Source organism: Mauremys reevesii, linkage group 9 (genome assembly GCF_016161935.1).
Source record: "Mauremys reevesii isolate NIE-2019 linkage group 9, ASM1616193v1, whole genome shotgun sequence".
Taxonomy (NCBI): domain Eukaryota; kingdom Metazoa; phylum Chordata; order Testudines; family Geoemydidae; genus Mauremys; species Mauremys reevesii.
This window is the reverse complement of record NC_052631.1, coordinates 82,921,696-82,934,194: the sequence shown is the minus strand read 5'-3', so window position 1 is coordinate 82,934,194 and position 12,499 is coordinate 82,921,696. Positions and strand designations below refer to the sequence as shown.

Genomic DNA, 12,499 nt, shown 5'->3' with positions numbered 1-12,499 from the left:
AGAAAGATTGCTTGTTCTTTGCCGGAACGTCATTTAAGTTTCCTTTCCTCTTAAAAAAAAACCCACCGATTTTTGTACCCCTCCCCTTAAAAACACACACACAACATAACCCCCTCAAATGCAGGGGTAACAATAAATCAGCCAGAGGAAGGAGCAGCAGCTGGAGTGGAGCTCATTTACTGTAGCATTAGTCCCAGCCCTCCAGTTGCTTTCAGTATGTGTATTCAGCATTATAGCCCTGTAACCCTTAGGAATATAATAAAGTAATGGCCCAAAAACACTGCAGGGCAGATTGGCCTCAGCAGCATACTTTGGATTGTGATCTCCTCTTCCCCAGTGTTCTGGAATATTTGGTTTCCTAGACTATAGCAATGTTACAGTTCTCTACACTACTGTCGTAATGTTGTAAGAGAGAGTTGTTTTGGATCATACTGGTGATAGGATGGCTGGCTTATTTGTTGTCCCATTTGTTATCATCTTTCTATATTTTTATGAGTAAGGAAATATACAATTCTTTAGCCAATGCCAATCTTTCAAAGCAAAAGAGTTAAGGAAAAATGAGGTTTCCCATCAGTCTGTTGCGGTCACTCTTAAATGTGGAGTTCCTACATGGTGTAGTATAAAGATCATTGACTTGTATATAATGTTTTTTTTTAATCAATCACTTTATCTGTTATGATAATAACTCCCTGTTTTATAAACTGGGAATAATGAGTCTTTCCACTTTCTGTTCTGGTTTTGCAACATGACTCCCAGAATCAGGAGCAAAGAGCAGCCTGTGTCTAGACAAATACATTCCTATTGTTTATTCCTGCATTTTTCTGTGTCTTTGTTGTGTCACACACCTATATTTTTATTTTCTGTTGGATTTTAGTTTATGTAGAGATATGTAGACATATCTGTGTATTTTTATCTTACCAAAAATTGCTCAGACGTAGTATAACACTTCTTGAAAATCTGTCATGCTGAGAAAAATAGTTTTGGTTTAAGCTAAGAATTTTTAAAACTAAAAATACTTAACATCAAAGGGAAATCAGAAAAACAAAAGATAATGCAGGAAATAGTCAGCCTGAAGGAGTTCCCTGCCACTACATAGTTTCTGTATGAAACAGTATGTGAATCTATTTAGTTATGTTGTACCAATACAATACATCTAAACATTGATAACAACAAGAATCACAATTCACTTCACACAGAGAGTCAACAGATAATGGTTTTTTAGCCCACTTGAGTTAGCCAAAGTTTCTGAGGCCTGAGACTTGATGCTATTTAGAGAAAGGCTCCTAACTGGGATCTGGAAATTGAACAGTTGAAAGTTTGGGGAATTTTGGATCCAGGGTTTTAGTTCAGGCCACTTGCAAATTTCAGATCCATGTGTGGATTCTGAACTCCTCCCCTCCAAATTTGAGACCATTTAGATGTGGGGCTTTGCTTCAAGTATTCTTTGTTCCAGTGATTTTTATATTGTTTTGGGGTGCTGAATGGCATTGATTCAGATATATTTGACTCCTGAGGCTTCTCCTGATGAGCGTCTGTTCTGACACCATCTGGGAGTCCCTCTGTTGTGCTCTGTGTTGGTGGGTGATCATGCTTTCATTGCATCTGTTCCTAGGGCACTAGCTTCCTGCCCCCTACACATACCACTCAACCCAAAATAGACCGGTTAATCAAGCAGTAAGTCACCACGTTACTGTATGCAGTAACGAAGATTGCTTCAGTATCTCATCTTGAAAACAGAGCACCTTTCCCCTATAGTTTCCCACCTGAAAACCTTGATTAAACAACCAAAAAAAACAGATGAAAATCCAAACCTGATGCATTGTGCAATTTCTGTTATCTGTCCAGTTGTGGAGGGATCTTTAAGGGAAGCAGATATAGTGCAGCCTCTTTCCAACCAGATGATGATTTATCCACAATTCCTATCAGAGCTGGGTTTGGCTTCTGAGGTGCCTGCAGCGTAAGATATGAATGAGGTTTTTGCATTGAACCATGCTACTTCCACAGCTGGTGGATCAGGAACTCAGGCTTAAACCTTTTAGGGACATATTTTATCCTCCATCATTGTGAAAAACTCCCATAGATGATGTGTGGGCAGTATTTGTTCTGATACTTTGTATGGGGGAAGATATTGATCTGAAATGTGAGAGCAGAGGAGGAGATGTGTGTTACTTGCTGGCGGAGGGGTGTCTGGGAATCCTTCTTGGTATACTAGATGCTTTATTGGTATATTTTTCATTACCAGACCAAATAGATGTTCCTTACAAGAAACCTTCCAGGGGTTTGATCATTCGAGGTATATGAGTGAGAGTTGCTGAGTGGAGAAAGTTCCTTCCTGAATGGAAGCTGAAGAAACTCAACCCTTTGCAAGATCAGGCCCTTCCTCCACTCCACTCCCCGTGAATATGTTTTGAGGGAAAATATAACCCTAGTATTCCCTTGGTTTGTTGTCTTTGATTGGCTCTGCTAGCAAAGGGGCATACTCTGATCTAAATAATTTCATGCGCTTCAGTGACCCAGACAGGAAGCCTTTATCACATCTACCTTTTATATGTGTACTGTAGTGAGTAGTGGTTTCACTTTTTCCCTACTCAGAGCCTCAAGTGACACAGTGGGAAAAAAACATGAGCCCTCTCTACAACACAGCTTTCACTATGCTGCCACCACGTTGTAGCCACCCTGGTTGTGAATTATGGGTCCTAATTTTACTATAGTAGACAAGGCCGTGTGTGTGAACAGCACAAGGGAGGAGAATTTGAATGTCTGATCTGAATGTCTTTGACATTTTAGTATTTGCAAAGCTTCCAGAATTATATTGTGTGATTGGATCAAATGCTCATCTTTCACTCAGAATGCATGTATCCTCCCCCTGAGTTATAATATTTGGGTGACTGGGTCTGACACCCAAAACCTTTGTGTTTGGCTGTGAGAGTTGTTGACTAATTTTGATCACTAGATAGATTAGCCAATAATAGGACTGGATTGTTATGATCCACAAAAGCATGGGAAAAAAATAAATCTCAGAATTAACCAGTTATTGCATTTAGTGAACAACGTTTGACCTTTTTTTGTGAGTTGTTAAGGCATTCTTAAGCATTATAGCATAAAAGGACATATTTCCTCTTCCATCTGTGGATGTAATCCCCAAGCGTATCAAGGACAGACTGTATTTCTCTGAGAAAACTGAAGCCTCATAGCTCTAGTAAAGTGGGTAACAGCTCTGGGTTTTGGAGTCATGCCGAGAAGAAGCCAAAGTGCAGGTGGAAATGACAGATAGTCATAGAAACTAGAAAGAAAGGAATATTAAGCATAGAGATGAATCCCAAACAACCCACAAATCCATACTCTTCCCAATATGGAAAGTCTTAAATCCGTATTTTGGCGTTTGATCACCTCTCTCATTGTCATTCCTTCCCCTTCTCTGACCAAAGCAATGGTTTCTCTACAAAACATTCTCAACTGCTTAGTTCTAATAGTTTTAACAGTCTGGGGTTAGGAAGAAACTTTCCCCAGAAGCATTTATTGAAAAAAATTTCCACTATTCAGGTTTTACATTTTCCTTGCAGCATCTGGTACTGACCTCTATCAGAGACAGGATACCAGACAAGATCATTGCATTGATCTGATCCGGGTCTGGCAGTTCCTCTGATCCTAAATAACCGGGCTTCCACTGCTTTCTTTAGCTATTCCACAGTGTAATAGATCTGAAGAAGTGACTTTCTGAACCTCTGAAGTTGATCTCTTCCAAATTTCTAACCACACAAATGCCCCTGGAGAATGCAGACCCACACATGTTCTCCTGGGGATCCACTTTGTTAGCTAGAAACTGGGAGCATTCTGGGGTTTAAGGTGTAAATATTTATTTGTGTAACTTTTCCCTCTTTCTGGTAATGTTTATATTTAGATTTTCTCCTGTCTCCTTGTCCTGTGTAAAAGAAGGAAGAGCTTTGATGCAGTTCCAATACAATAAGGCTAACATCAGATGGTGAGCTCGCTTCTGTTTCATTTTGGAAACATTGGGGCCAAATTTAACAGCAGCATAAATAAATGCAGCTGGGATGGCTCTGTGAATTTGGCCTTTATGTTCCATAAAACATTTTATAGTAGTCCTGGAAAAGCAGCAGTGACTGTCATTTTATTTTTAAGACTAATAAGAGGGAGAAAAATAGTTACAGGGTGTGCTGTAGAGGGGAAAATACAACCATGGCATCTCCTTTTATTTTCGTATGAGCTGTTCACTTTCCCCAGGAGCAGCAGCAAGATGGATTTTGAAGACAGATGTTGCACTGGAAAACAAAGTCAGGGTTTCTTTTAACTGCAAGACATTGGTCCTTTGACTTGTGTGAAGCAATGGGGACAGCTAGTGGACAACTGGCTGAATCACAGGGAAATACTTCCCATGAAAGTCTCAGTGGACACATCCCTTATTCTACATTTCAAAATTCTTGGTATGGTCACTGCATTCTATTCTGTTCTAATCTGTTCCGTTCTGTTCAATAGGTTCTTATACTGAAGTGCTCAGTATTGTAGTGTCTGAGCACCTCGAAGTAGAGCATTAAGTAATGTGATTAACATCTGTCACTTGTTTGTTCTCTCATCCTCTCCCTACGGGGAGAACTATATGCAGTAGTGTTTTGTTTTGGGTTTTTTTTTTGATTGTGGTGATTTTTGCCATGCTACTTCAGCTAAGTTGAACACGTATGTGCTGAAAATCTGAAGTAGCGCATTCAGAGAACATGCAAGGCTTTTTCAAGTTTGTCTCTATAAGTGCCTTTCTCTTCCACTAGGTGTCATCAGGTGTGAAATGTACCGAGACAGATTCTCTGATCCATAATGTCAAGCTGTTTGAGCTCCAGACAGCTGCCCTGTGTGATGCAGTAAGGACTGACTCTCTCTTATCCTGCACCTTATGCAGTCATTTACAACAGTACAAAATGGGTATAAAGTGCTATTAAATGAGAATGCTAATACAGCCACTGTGCTGTGCTGGAAATGGCTACACAAGGTGCAGAGTACTGGTGTGTGAGACCCACAATCCTGTTGCACCAGTGCTGTATTCTGTTAACAAGAAGTTTTGGTTTTTAAGCATTTTTCTTCTGTTAATAGATATTCAAACAGTTCAAAAAGGCTCTACTGTTGCTGTGTAAATGATTGACACTTCAGGAGTCCATTGCCTCTCTCTGTTTTGTAAAGAGCTGAAATCTCTGAAATCTCTGAATGGATGGTCAGTGTGGTGTACTGGTTTGTAAGACAAGAATGAGCATCAGGATTTCTGGGTTCTATTTCCTACCTTTGCCACTGACTTGTTTTGTGATATTGGGGCTGTCATTTAATTGTTGTTCTTCAAAGTATTCATCTGTAAAATGGCAGTAATACTTATCACTTCAGATGGGTGTTGGTCTAGTTTGATAAATGTTTATAAAGTGTTCTGATGAAAGCTGGCATAGAAATTTTATTGTAAGCAATTCTCTTTTTTGATGCATGAGATAATGGGTAATAATTATATAACAAATGTTTACTGATGTAGCAGGTAGGATGCAAATGGGAAGAAATAACCACATAACAATCCTCATAATGTTGCCATCTCTTTCCTTAACTGTTATTTTCAGGACATGCTGTGCTTTGAATTTTTAACACCTCACACTGGGCTGGATCTCCTCAGGCTGTGTGAGTCATGCCACTTACTTATGTGATTTGATTGAAAGTGATGGAACTCATGCATTTGAACATGATAAACCACTACCCAGTGTGACATGAAAACATTGGGCTCTGCCTGGTAAACTTTCCAGAACAAAGTACAGAAGGATTCGTGACCAGTGTCTGAGGCCTTGTCAGTTTGTGTCTCTGAAGTCATGCCAGCCCTCCCCCAATCAATCTGATGCCCAGAGGAAGGGGTGGAAAAATCCATCCCACAGGCAAGAGTTCCATGCAGGTGACTTTGTATCTAAAATGCCAACAAGCCTGAGGCATGAAGGAAGGCTTTTCCTCCCTGTGAAGAATCTACATTCACTGGGGTGGGCTAATGGATGAATTCTGTGACCAGTGGAGCTAGGAAAAATGTGACCTAACATTGTGTTGGACTGACATATTTATATACCTGTGTATATGTGTGTAGCACTACTGTTGAGTAGAGGGAATGTCTCAGATCTCCATCCGTATTTATCCAATTGGGATAAAAGCCACATTATTTTTCACATATGAGAAAGTGACACCTTGACTTTTAAATCCCATCTGCTGGGTGAAGTACTTCATGCCCAAAGTAATGGGTTGGCGTTCTCCAGGAACAGGGGTATCCTTAGACCATGAATTATGTCATCTGAGGCACATGTACCAGTTTGCAGTTAGATATTGGCCTTGAGGTCCAAATGTGGATCGCTAGAACCTAGTTCCTAAATGCAGTGTTCTGGCACATGGAGGACAATGAGATAGTAAATTTTTTTGTTAAAGGGAATAATGTTCTAGAACATGGTAGACTGCAGTTAGGTGACCCACTATGATAAACATTCCCTATCACGGCCACTACAGAGTTACAAGGTGGGTGAGGTAATATCTATTATTAGACCAACTTCTGTTAGAGAGAGAGAGAGACAAGATTTCGAGCTTACACAGAGCTCATCTTCAGGTCTGGGAAACTTCAGAGTATCATAGCTAAATACAAGGTGGAACAGATTGTTTAATGTAAGTAGTTAACACATACTTCAAGGGCCATTCAAGGTGAAGTGGTCCATTAACACCTGTCCAGTAATAGGGAGGAAAGGAAAGGGGAGAGGGAAGCAGTGGGAAGGGGTGTTGTTAGTGGGTTATAGATTGTTGTAATAAGCCATAAATCCAGTGTTTCTATTCATTCTATGATTTTTAGTGTTTAGCAAAGTGCTGAATTTAAGCTCCCAGGCTCGTCTTTTGAAAGTGCTGTGCAGGTTTCCTTTGAGGATGAGGACAGATAGGTCAGATATAGAATGATGGTTTTGTGAAAAGTGTTCACCCAGAGGTGATATGGTGTTTTGTCTTTTATCATTTTCCTGTGTGAGTTCATTGGAGAACATAATGATTGTCTGTCTGGTTTGCATAGTTGCTAGTGGGGCATGCAGTGCATTGGGTGAGATACATTACACATTGTGACAGGTTTCAGAGTGGTAGCCATGTTAGTCTGTATCAGTAAAAACAACAAGGAGTCCTTGTGGCATCTTGAGACTACGGTCTTGGCTACACTTGCAGATTTGCAGCGCTGCAGCAGGGTGTGAAAAAACACTCCCTCCAGCGCTGCAAGTTGTGGCGCTGCAAAGCGCCAGTGTGATCAGAGCCCCAGTGCTGGGAGCACGGCTCCCAGCACTGTACGTTAATTCCCATAGGGAGGTGGAGTATGGACAGCGCTGGGAGAACTCTCTCCCAGCGCTGGCGCTCCGACCACACTCACGCTTCAAAGCGCTGCCGCGGGAGCGCTCCCGCGGCAGCGCTGTGCAGCGCTAAGTGTAGCCATAGCCTAAGGGTTTGGCTACACTTGCAGCTGTACAGTGCTGGGAGTTAAAGCTGTCTTCATACAGCTGCGTAGGGAAAGCGCTGCGGAGTGGCCACACTGACAGCTACCAGCGCTGCAGTGTGGCCACATTTGCAGCATTTGCAGCGGTGTTGGGAGTGGTGCATTATGGGCAGCTTTCCCAGGGTTCAAGTGGCTGCAACGTGCTTTTCAAAAGAGGTGGGTGGGGTGGAGTGTGACAGGGAGTGTGGGGGAGAGAGAGAGAGTGGATTTTTGGAGCTGACACTGTGTCAGCTCCCTGCCTTGCAAGTTCCGACCCCTTCCCGCACCCCTCTCTCATTCACTAAATGCAAATAGCCTTCTTTGTTTTTTCCTCACAGACCAGATAAGCAGCTGCTCCGAAACGGACCCCCCCATCGCCCGCCATGCTGCTTCTCTCCTCAAGCAAACACTAGCTGTGGACATTCCAAAGGGATCCCCCTGCCTGCCTCTGCTTGAGCAAACAGTAGCTGTGTTTGTTTTTTAGATAAGCAGCTCCGGGAGCCCCAAGTTCACAACAAAACAAAAAGAGGCATCACAACAAAACAAAGAGTGTTATCTTTACTTAAAAGCATTATGGGAAGGTTCCGGAGGTCAGTTACAGCGTAGTAAGATTAATCACTGTTTACACTGGCACCCCAGCGCTGCAACAGCAGCGCTGTTCTCTTTATTCCTCTCATTGAGGTGGAGTACAAACAGCGCTGTAGCCAGGGAGATACAGCGCTGTATGTGCCTTGCCAGTGTGGACGGGGAGTAAGTTACAGCGCTGTAAAGCCACCACCAGCGCTGTAACTCTCAAGTGTAGCCAAGCCCTAACAAATTTATTTGGGCATAAGCTTTCATGGGCTAGAACCCACTTCATCAGATGCATGGAGTGAAAAATACAGAAAGCTGTATAAATATTACAGCACATGAAAAGATGGGAGTTGCCTTACCAAATAGGGGGTCAGTGCTAACGAGGCTAATTCAATTAAGGTGGAAATGGTCTATTCTCAACAGTTGAGAAGAAGGGGTGAATATCACATTGTGATAGACAGATGTAAGACCCTTGGATCTTGAAAAGGTGTGTTGGGGTGGGGTGGGGTTGATCATTATAGTGTGGAGATATGTCTGCAGGTTTTGCACCTGTTATTCTGGCAGGGTCTGATGCCAGTTTGATTTAGTGTGTCCTGGTCTGTGGGGAGCTTGCTTCTGATGATTAATTTTGTGAGGTTGTGGGATTGTTTGAAGGCCAGAAGAGAGGATTCAGGAAAGATTTCTCTCAGGATGGGTTCCCCATTGAGTACGGGTTGTAGTAGTTGATACCTCATATGAGTTCTAGTGTGGGTTGGTAGGTGACAACTGGGGTGTACGTTTGGAGGGTTTTTTTATTTCTGTACTGAAGCAGGTTCTCTCAGGATATTTGAGTGGCCTGTTCCATGATGAGATCTACTTCTCTGATGAAGTGGCCTTGTTTGGTGAAAATGGTTCTGAGTGTGTTAAGGTGTGTATCCCAGCCACTTCACCTTGAATGGTCCCTTGAGATATGTGTTAACTGCTTATGCTAAACAATCTGTTCCACCTTGTATTTGCCTGTGACACTGAGATCCAGTCTACACTACAGACCTATATTGGTATAACTATGGCACTCAGATGTGTGAAAGATCCACTCCCCCAAATGACCTAATCCCCCATGTAGACAGTGCTATGTCCACAGAAGAGCTTCTCTCACCAGCATACCTACCACCTCTCAGGGATGTGGATTAACTAAACCAATGGGAGAGCTCTCTCCTGGTGGCATAGAGCGTCTTCATTAAAGCACTACAGCGATACAGCTGCACAGATGCAGCTGTGCTGATACAGTATTTTAAGTGTAGACTTGCCCTGGGTAAGTTTCCCAGACCTGAAGAAGAGCTCTGTGTAAACTTGAAAGCTTGGCTTTTCCACCAGCAGAAGTTGGTTCAATAAAATATTATCTTACTCACCTTGTATCTCTAATATCCTGGGACCAATGGCAACAGCAGCACTGCATACTACAGAGTTATTCATTTAACTAAAGAACAGTCATAGAAATAACTTCTCCTTAACATAATGTTCTCCACTAGATGGCACTTTTAATACATAGCAGAGGCAAACACTGCACTTCATATTAGGCCCTTAAATCACCTGCTATTAGAATTAAGTAGATTACAGCTGGTAAGTGACCAAAATAAAGAAGGTTCAATTTGCTGTGGCTCTGAAGCATCTTTCACAGCTGCTGGTATCTTTTACATGAATCACGGATTAAATACCCAACCCAATGTTGCAGAAAGTTGAACTAACCCAAACATTAAAAACAGGGGGGAAATCATCTTGCTATTGGAAAAATAAAATAAAAAAAAGGTTCCTTCCTTCTCCACAAATCAAAGTTTGTAATGTTGTTTAAACAGCAAATTCTCTGCTGTGTGTCCAAGCAGCAACCAAACCAGGGCACTGATATTCTTTGCTGATGGAGGGTACATGAGCTGGCATGATATTTCACTGACACGCCCCATGCCTCCGCTCCCCCACCCCCAACCCAGCTCATTTCCCATGCTGTCTCAGCTCTTCCTGCCCACTGAGCAGAGGAGGAAGGTAGAGCAGGTAGAAATAAAATGTTGCCCTCTGCCAAAAACTGACAGCAACAGAGAGTAGAGTGAAGAAGGAAATAAGGGAGAAAGGGAAGAAACAACATAAAGAGAAATGGGAGATTGAAAGGAGGAAAGTAAAAAGGAAACCCAATAATAATAGCCCATTTAGAAAGTAGTGTTTTGAACTTACCAGGTGTGTTTCATCCCAGTTTCAAAGCACTTTACAAACAAAATACTCCCATGAAATAGACATATATGATACCTATTTTATACATGGGGGAACTGAGAAGCAGAGAGACTAATTCATCCAAAGTCACACACCATGGAACCAAGGAGTTCCAGTTCTCTAACTCTATAATTTTCTCCACTGCTGAAGCTGCACCAGTAGGAAATTTTACGAGAAAAATCAGTGAGGACAAGGAATGATTCCTCTTTTGTCTACACTAGTCAGCCAAGCCGTGTTTGAAACCAGCTTGGTTGGAACCATGCTTAACCAGAGGACAAACTGTGTTTTCAAACATGGGTAAAAGCAGAGTAGTGATAGGACCTAATAAGGCTATGTCTCCACCATAGCACAGGCACTGATCAATCTGGGAGACAGATAAAGCACTACCCTTTCACCTCGGACCAGGAGTCAAGTTTCATTGAAGTGGATTTAGTGGTAATCTTAAATCACTTTCTTGTTCCAATAAATACACCACCTCATTTCTGTCACTTAGCACTTTACTGGTGATGTTCAGCCTCTTAAATTCTTTCTTTGCACAGGGACCTTAATGAGGTCAGGAAGGATGCTCTGGTGGTTAAGGCACTAAATAGCAATGTAAGAGAGCAGGGTTCAATTCCCAGTTCAACCCACAGACTTCCTGTATAATCTTGGGCTAGTCACTTAATCTACCCTTTGCATCAGTTCCCCATCTGTCTCATAGGGATAGTACTCCCCTGCTTCACAGTGGTGGTGGGAGGATAAAATCCATTATGAACTGCACAGAGATTACTGTAATGAGGTCCATCTAAGTACCCAGATGGATAACTCCGCACACACTACTATACAACAATCGAAGAAGAATTAGCTGAATTATATCTCTTTCAACAAGCTCTAGTTACAGGGGAAAATTTATTGTCATCTGTTTAAATTTCCAGGCCTTTTTGAGTGAAGAGCAGAGCCGTGCAAATCCGCGGATATCTGCGGACCATTTTTGTGGATTGCGGACCAGATGCAGATACAAATTTTGTATTCACACAGGGCTCTAGTCAAGAGACTTCTAACTGAGCAGCCTGTGTTAGGAGCCAAAACTGTTCAGTGAACCCACAAAAGCCTTTAAGCCATTTATTTTGACAGTGTCTTTGCTGATGGAAGCCATTCAGAGTAAGCAGGCTAGTAATTAACATGGTTAAAAATTCACTATGAATGGAATAGGATTATTAAAAATAAATCCAATACTTTTGCTTCACTCATTCTGATCTGTTCAATGTCTTTCAGCAAATCCCAGTGTAAGTTGGAAGCATATGTGAGTTCAGTGTTGGCGTGAAACCTCCAGTGTCACCCTGAAAGAAGAAACTCTGAAGTGTCTTGTGTAGGTGGTTTGTAAATGTACAGCTGTTGCTTAAATTGCACAGCATCTGCAAAGTGAAGCAAAAGCCTGATTTAAAAATAGAAATGTGTGGGCGGTGAAACAAAAATCTGCCTCTTGTGGAAGGTACCATACCTCTCTCCGTCACACGACTGCCTCTATTTGTTGCAGCCTAAGTTTTCTAATTTTCTGGAAGCTGGGAGTCAGATGTTCAGTAACCTAGATCTAATCCTCAGAACATCAGGGGTGTCACACAAGCAAAAAAATACAGAGGCAAAACATTTTGTTTTTTTGGAAAGACATGTCCCAGAGAGCTCTCTGCTTTGCTTCAGAGGAGCAGAGAGAAGGGGCTGCAACATTTTTTTTGCATAAGTACAATTAGCGCGTCACTGCCACATGATATTCTTCAGACCAAAGAGCTTAGAAGGATTCAGAAAAGGATTTGATAATTGTATGAATAATAATATTCACTGTTGTTAAACACTAGTGTAAGGGATCTAAATCCTCATGCTTCAGTCTTTAAATTGCCTGGGGTTAGGCAGAAATTTTCTCTATGTGTCGTGTGATTTTATTGTACACGCCTCATTCCTCTGGAATATTCGGTTCTGCATTCTCACTGCTGTGAAGGATGGGATACTTGAGTAAGTGGCCCATTATTCTGACTGCGCAAGGCAATTCTTGTGTCCACAGTCATAGGCTATAAAATAATACCTCAGACTTTTAGAGTACCTGACATTCCAGGATATCAAAGTACTTTACAAATAATTTTAATCTTTACACTTCCATCACCTAAATGAGTATTTTGCTCAAACCTAATTGGTTACACCAGA

At 41.8% G+C, this 12,499-nt stretch overlaps 1 long non-coding RNA gene across 1 annotated transcript; it reads left to right on the top strand.

Moving 5' to 3' along the window:
- The first annotated feature begins 418 nt into the window (after window positions 1–418).
- LOC120371484 lies at window positions 419–12,047 on the top strand. The gene is made up of 6 exons (XR_005584393.1): window positions 419–495; window positions 3,902–3,982; window positions 4,246–4,445; window positions 5,607–5,664; window positions 11,239–11,464; window positions 11,579–12,047. It is a non-coding gene; the product is annotated as an uncharacterized LOC120371484 (long non-coding RNA).
- Window positions 12,048–12,499: the final 452 nt, after the last annotated feature.